The following is an 8,012-nucleotide window of genomic DNA, read 5'->3' on the forward strand; positions in this document are numbered from 1 at the left end:
TAACAGACCAGGTAGGGTTTATACCAGGGATGCAAAGCTGGTTCAGCATACATAAATCCATAAATGTAATACACCATATTAACAGAAAGAAAGATAAAAACATATGGTTATATCAATTGATGTAGACAAAGCATTTGATAAGATACAAGATCCCTTCATGATCAAGACTCTCAGCAAAATTGGCATAGAAGGGTCATTTCTCAACACAATAAAATCTATCTATGAAAAACCCATAGCTAACATTACCCTGAATGGAAAAAAGCTGAAACTTTTTCCACTAAAAACTGGTACAAGACAATGATGCCCACTTTCTCCACTCCTTTTCAATGTAATACTAGAAGTCCTTGTCAATGCAATCAGAAAAGAGAATAAAATAAAAGGCATTCAAGTAGGAAAAGAAGAGGTGAAATTACTTCTATTTTCAGATGACATGATGGTATACATAGAAGACCCAATGTTATCCATGAAAAAATTCCTGGAAGTAATACATAAATACAGTAAAGTTACAGGATACAAAATCAACATACAGAAATCTATAACATTTCTATAAAGAAGCAGTAGGCAGACTGAGATAGAACTGAAAAAAATAATTCCATTTACCATAGCCACAAAAAGTATAAGATACCTAGGAATAAATCTAACCAAAGAAGTTAAAGACCTCCACAAGGAAAGCTACAAAAAGCTAAAAGAAGAAATTGAAAATGACAAAAAAAAAGTGGAAAGACATCCCATGTCCTGGATTGGGAAAATTAATATAATCAAAATAGCAATTCTACCCAAATTAATCTACATATTTAATGCAACTCCAATCAAAGTGCCAGAGACATTTTTCACAGATTTAGAAAAGACAATCATACAATTTGTCTGGAATCATAAAAGACCTGTATTGCCAAAGCAGTCCTACACAAGAAGAGTGGAGTGGGGGTATATAATTTCCTAACCCAAAAACATACTGTAAAGCTGTGATAATTAAAACAGCATGATATTGGCACAGAAACAGACAGGTGGACCAAAGGAACAGAATAGAGTTGCCAGAAATAAACTCCCAAACATACAGCCAACTGATTTTTGACAAAAGGTGCCAGCAATCCAGTGGGGAAAGGAAAAATTCTTTAGCAAATGGCGCTGACAAAACTAGATGTCCACCTGCAGAAAGATGAATCTGAACCCCTTCTTCTCATCTTTGACAAAAATTAACTCAAAGTGGATCAAAGATCTAAACTTAAAACCTCAAACTATAAAACTGCTATTGAAAAACACTAGGAAATCTCTGGGAGACATTGGGTAGGCAAATACTTCTTAAATAAGACACCCTCCCCCCCAAAGCACAGTCAATATTCCCAAAAATAGACAAGTGGGATTACATCAGATTAAGAAGTTTCTGCATGGCAAAAGACACAGTAATTAATTGACAGCCCTCAGGATGGGAAAATATTTTTGTAAACATGGGGAGATATTTTTGTAAACTATGCATCAGATAAGGGACTGATTATCAGATTATGAAAGGAACTCAAGCAGCTGTTCTGAAAAAAATAAATAAAAAATAAAATAAAAAAAGATGATTAATCCTATTAAAAGATGGAAGAATGAGTTAAAAAAAAAAAACTCTCTAATGAAGACATACTGATAGCCAAAAGGCATACGAAAAAATACTCCTCATCCTTCATTGTAAGGGAGATCCACATCAAAACCACAATGAGATACCACCTAACCCAGTCAGAATGACTAAGATAAAAAAAAAAAAAAATGAAACAAAACAAAACAAAACCAGAAAATGATAAGTGCTGGTGGAAGTGTGGGGAAAAGAAAAATCTACACTTCTGATGGAATGTAAATTGGTCCAGCCACTCTGGAGAACAATTTGGAGATTCCTTAAAGACCTACAAATAGAACTACCAGATGATCCAGCAATCTCACCTCTTGATATCTACCCAAAGAACAGAAGAATTCTTAATCAGAAAAGTGCTTGCACATCGATGTTTATTGCAGCACTACTCACAATTGCTAAGACATGGAACCAACTCAAACTCCCATGAAAAGATGAATGGATTGAAAATCTGTGGCACATATACTCTATGGAATACTACTCAGCCTAAAAAACAACAGACCTTGGCTTTTGACAGGAAGTGGATGAATATGGAAGATTTACTGCTAAGTGAAGCAAGTCAGGAGATGAAGGGAAGACATTGTATGTCTCCACTTAATATATACCAAGTGTCTACACTCTATGGCTGAAACTGAAGGACTGAAGGATATAGAAACTAAACAAATGGTTGTGAACACCAGATACAGTGTGGGAAGAGGGCAAGTGAAGGAGTAGATGAAGATAACTTTCTAGTATGGTGAGCTGGACGGGTGAGAAATGCACACATGTTTGAATATTCACTTTATAAGCTGGGCAGCATGATTGAATGTATAAAATAAATAAACAAAAATTAAAAATAAAATAAAATAAAAAAAAATAAATGACAGTCATTTTTTTTTCTGTAACCAATAAATAGAACAGCATGGAGTAGGATATTAATAAAAACACAACTAATGTTTGTCTTTCAGCACCCTTTTAAACTTTATGGATAGGAGAAAACCTTTTCCCTGCCACCAGATGAAAACTTGGCTAACTGCATGAATTTTTTTTTTTTTAGTCCTCCCACATATATTTGATTGTGCTGTGTTTACTTTCTGATACACTGATAAAAACAGCTTTGATTCAGGGAAAAAAAAGTATCCTGTTCTAGTCTCTACTTAAACTTTACTGAAGAGTAAGATTCTTCACCTATAGCTAGATTGTCTTGATGAACAGTTTGCTTTAGAGAAAGGAAATGCAGTTAGTTTCTACTTTCTTCTTCATTTTAAATGGAAAAGTTTGAAAAATTAGATACATTTATGTTATACACCATGGCTTTTGCTTTCTCACTCTGCTCATCCTTTCATTCCCTTAAGAACTTCTGGTGTCCAAATGCCATTTTACAGAAAGCACAAGAAACTACTTATTTTCCAGTTAACAGAGACACTACTGGAAATATTTTACTCTCCCCTGCAGATTTTTAAAGCTTATCGTTTTGTGATAACAGGAGAGAATTTTTGGTGGGTCTCTTCTTTTTCTCCAAATCTCATAGCAGAGGCACTGACTGCTACTTTTCCAGATTACCTTTTCAAGGGTATTTTTGTAGGGAATAGCCTAAAGGAATAGTATCTACTGACAAAGAAAATGATAGGTACATTTGTAGTACGATATAAAATATTTGGGTCCCATTCCTCTTTTGTAATGTAACCTAGTGTTTATATACTATCACCTGATCCTTTTCTCATTCTCCTGTGGGAATTGAGGCTTGTGGAGCTAGTACAAGAAAATACTGGTGCTCTGAGTATTGCTACTCATATGAGTAACAAAATCCTTGATTTTTGATCTAGGAGTCTTGGGTCTTGTGTAGAATCTATTCAGCTGTTAAAAACTTATTCACTGGTTTATAGAAAGTTTAAATTTCAGGACCAGTAGGTGGCATGGTGATTAAGGCATTGTATCCCACATGGTCAAGTCTGCAGTCTGAGTTTCAGGCCCAGCAGCTTAGAAAACAAGGGGTATGAGTGTGTATGCCAGAAGATCCAGAAAGACAGTGGAGGAGAGGGGATTGTGGTAAAGCCATTTCCTCTGGGGGGAGGGGTGATTTCTCACTTTTCTTCTTTTTCTGTCTCTCAGGCAAGCACGCATGCCCTATTGTAAAAAATCTAAATAATTTTTTTAAAAAAGGTAAAATCTCAGACTTAGTACAATTCTTGAAAATGGAGCTTTCTTTGGCTCCCAAGAGTCCTGTGCTTTGCATTCCCTGTGGCTTTTGTCATCAACTGGTTCTAACATTTATAGAATACCCTTTTTATAGAATGTATATGTATAGAATTTATATTTGACAACAGTAAAATGTATATTTTAATAACTTGCAGATATAATAATTGACAAGATGGATCATAAAACTTATCTTAATAACTGTAGGGGTCAGCAGGTAGCATAGTGGTTAAGGTGCTAGACTGTCACATGATTACCCATGGTTCAAGTCTTGGGTATGGTGGCTTGAAAATCACACTGGGCATGCGTCTGTGCATGCCCAAAAGTGCCAGGAGGAAAATGGAGGAGAAGGGGTTGTGGCATGGCCATCTCTACTGGAGAGTGATTTCTCACTTTCCCTCTCATTGTCTCTTTCTGTCTCTGGCAAGTGCAAGTACCCTATGACAAAAAGCTAAATCAGAAACAAAACAAAACAAAACAAATATAGAAATACTAAAATGATGAAAAGTATGATCATGGGACCAGCAGTTGGCATAATGGCTATGTCACTGGACTTCCATGTAGTCAATTGCAGTTCAAGTCCTGGACCTGGTGGTTTAAACTCATGCTGGGTGCATGTGCGTGCATGCCCAGGATCCTGAGAGGAGAATGGAGAAGAAATTATGGCATGGCCATCCCCCCCAGGTGGTGATTTCTTGCTTTCTGTCTCTGTCTCTCTCTGTCTTTCTGGTGAGTGCACGCACCCTATAAATTAAATTAAATTGAAATTAAAATTAAAAATAAGAAAGGTAACAGGAAAATCTCCAAAGACTTATAGTATATTTCTAAATAACCCATGAACCAAGACATTATAAAATTTGAACTGAATAAAGTTGAAAATAAATCTTAAAGAAATTTCTGAGACACAGCTAAAGTAGTGCTTAGGAAATGTAAAGAGTTAAAAGCTTATAATATAATAAAAAAGTAATCACTAATCTAAATTTTCATCTTAAGAAATTTTTAAGAAAAGAAAATAACTCCAAGTCAAGTAAAAGAAAATAATGAGAACATAAGGCATTAAAGTTTAAAGTAAAAAAAAAAAAATAGAGAAAATAATTGAAAGCAAAAACTAATTCTTCGAAAAGATTAGTAACATTGATACACTTGTAAGACTATGAGAGAAAAAGAGAAAAGGCAAAAAATATGAATATCAGGACCAAAAGAGGAATGCAACTATAAACTTCATTGTATTACGTTGCATTATTGTATTGTATTTATTGTGTCTTATTATATTATATTATGAAGTTTAGTAAGTAATAGTACAAACAATGTGCACAGACCTATTGACACTGTTTCTTAAAAGAACACAGTTCCTTTAAATATGCAGACTACCACAGCTTACCTAAGATAAGCTAGGTAACTTATATGGTCTTATGGTGATTTTTAAAATTGAATTTTTTAAAAAATATTTCTGAATAAGTAATCTTATGTCCAAATTAGTTCATTAACCATTTTGTCAAATATTTGAAGAAGAAATAAAAACCCCAGATAATATCTTCCAGAAAACAGAGGAGGAAACATTTTCTAATTCATTTCTAAAAAAGACTAGCATTTACTCTGACACCAAAACCAGACAAGAGCATTATGAGAAAAGTATAGACTAGTATCCCTAATGCATACAGATATGGAAATTCTCAGTAACATATTTACAAATTAAATCCAACATTATATAAAAAGAATGATATACTATGGCCAAGTTTGTTTTGTTCTAGGAAGGTAGGGTCATGTAAGCAAATGAATATTCATAAGCAACTCCATATAATTTACCATATTAACAATGTGAATAAGAAAAACCATCTGATTATATCAACTAATCCATAAAAGAAATTTGATAGGACATAGTATCTATTCATGATGACAGCTTATAACAACCTAGGAATAAAAGAGCTTCCTCAACCTGATAAAGGTCATCTAGGGAAAACTACGGGAAATATCATATTTATTACCAGAAGACTGAGTGATCCACCCTTAATAGCAGAGAAAAGGATCTCACTTTTGAAACCTCTACTCAACATAACACTAGTGTGGGAGCTAGTTCAGTAAGATATAAAACAAATAAGACACAATAAAATAAACTAAAGGCATACAGATTACAGTGGAGGTAAAACTGTTCATATACACAGGAACATAATTGCTTAAATGGTAAAACCCAAAATAGTTTACAAAAATTTCTGGAATAATAGTGATTTTAACAAGATGGCAGGAGATAAGGTCAGTGTGAAAAGTCAGTCATGTTTCTATAAATAGCAATGTAGAATTTTAAAGCACAATTTAATAAAAAAAAACATTTAAAATAGAATCTGAAAAATTAAATATTTGTTGGTTTTTTTTTTTTTTTTTTTTTTTTTTTTTTTTTTTTTTTAGGTTCTTGCCATAGGGCAGGTGTGGTTGCTGGAGAGAAACAGACAGTAAAAGAGAGAAATCACCCCCAGGGAGGATGGCCACACACAATTCCCTCTCCTCCATGCTCTGCCTAGAATTTGAGGCATATATACACGTGTACTCTCTGTGATTTTCAAGCTGCCAGGTCTGGGACTCAAACCACAGTCAGCCATGTAGGAGTGCAACACCTTGATCACCATACCACCTGCTGGTTGTTTTAAGACTAGTTTTAACAAAGCATGTATAGAAGCTACGTGCTGAAAACAATAAAATGCTGATGAAGGAAATTAAAAGAGACAAATAAATGTAGGTACGTGGAATGTTCTCAGTTTGGGGCACTCATTTTAATAAACTGTCAATTCTCCACAAATTTATCACAATATCAGTCAAAATTTTCAGAAATATTCTGTATATATATGCACAGGATGTTCTTAAATTTATATGGAGGGGCAAAAAAAATTGAATTGCTAAAGCAGTTGAAAAAAGAAGAAGGTAAAAATAAATCACAATCATGTACTATCAAAGGTATGGTATCATCAAAAATAAAAATACATAGATTAATAGAATAAATCAAAGAACCTAGAAATAGATCCAAAGAAACATGGCATCTGCTTTTGTGAACATAAAGTCAAGTCAATCAAAAAAAATTAGTTCTTGATATTGGCAAGATGTCAAAATAGAAGGCTCCTGACATTCCCCTCTCTCACAATTGCCCTAGGTAAACAGGTACATATGAATCAATTTCACCTGAGACAAATCCAGAAACTGAGAGACTCCATGCTCTTTAACTGATAAAATACCCACATTGAAGTAGTCCTGGAAAGCTGAGACACACTCGTGCCCAGCACTTCACACCAGTCACAGTGCCTTACAATTGTAGGGCACTCAGCTCCTAGTTTGTCCCTGAGGAATGAAGGGTGTGGGCCACACAAATAGCACCCCAACTCCAGTAACTCCCAGTGGATGGATTGGCTCCTGAATCACCTAGGCTGGCATTGAGGGTTGGCATTTGCCAGTTCTCTGGGACCAAAGAGAACAAAAAGACAATTTAAAATAAATGCATGAGCATTTTCTGCTGTAGTTCCTCAAGGCACGGCACAGACTGAGCAGGCCAAAATTCCCAGCTTCTCAGTTTCTCCCTGAATGGGGTTTGACTGCATGTTTTCTCAGTTACTGTCCATAGAGTAGACCTCTGAATAGCCTTCGTCTGGGAGCTGATGGAGATCTGATGGGAGCTGAGTGAGATCTCTGGGAGCCCCAACAAGTACACAAGCTCTTCCTGCACCATCTTTGCTTAACTCACTCCAGTGATAATACAACTTTCCAACCTTTCCCTAGATTTCAAACATCCCAGCTATTACAACTCCAGTCCAAGACACTGAATTCTAAATGGCCTTGCTCTGGGAGCTGTTGGGACTAAGAATTCATGAATTCCTAGGGCCACAAAGAACAAAGGTGGTTTTAAGAGAGCATGGAAGTACCATGAGTGGTTCTTTCCCCCAGCTCAGTGCAGAGTGAGCAGACAAAAACACCCAGTTTCAGGTTCTTACTAGAAAAGATTTGACTGCATACTTAACATCTTGACTCTCCTGACTGCTGCCTGGGTGTCAGGTTTGTAATTAGCCTACATCTGGGAGCTAACGGAGCAGGCAATTAAGAGACTTTTGGGCACTTCCTGTAGCTTCTTGCCTTGGCCTGCTCTAGAGATAAAAATCAAGCCTTCAGCTAACCTGATTGTCTCTGAGAGCTGATGGGACCTGACATTCACTATGTAGCTGGCAACAAAATGCAAAACAATGGGTTGAAAGAG

Source organism: Tupaia chinensis, unplaced genomic scaffold (genome assembly GCF_000334495.1).
Source record: "Tupaia chinensis unplaced genomic scaffold, TupChi_1.0 Scaffold148470_1, whole genome shotgun sequence".
NCBI lineage: Eukaryota > Metazoa > Chordata > Mammalia > Scandentia > Tupaiidae > Tupaia > Tupaia belangeri.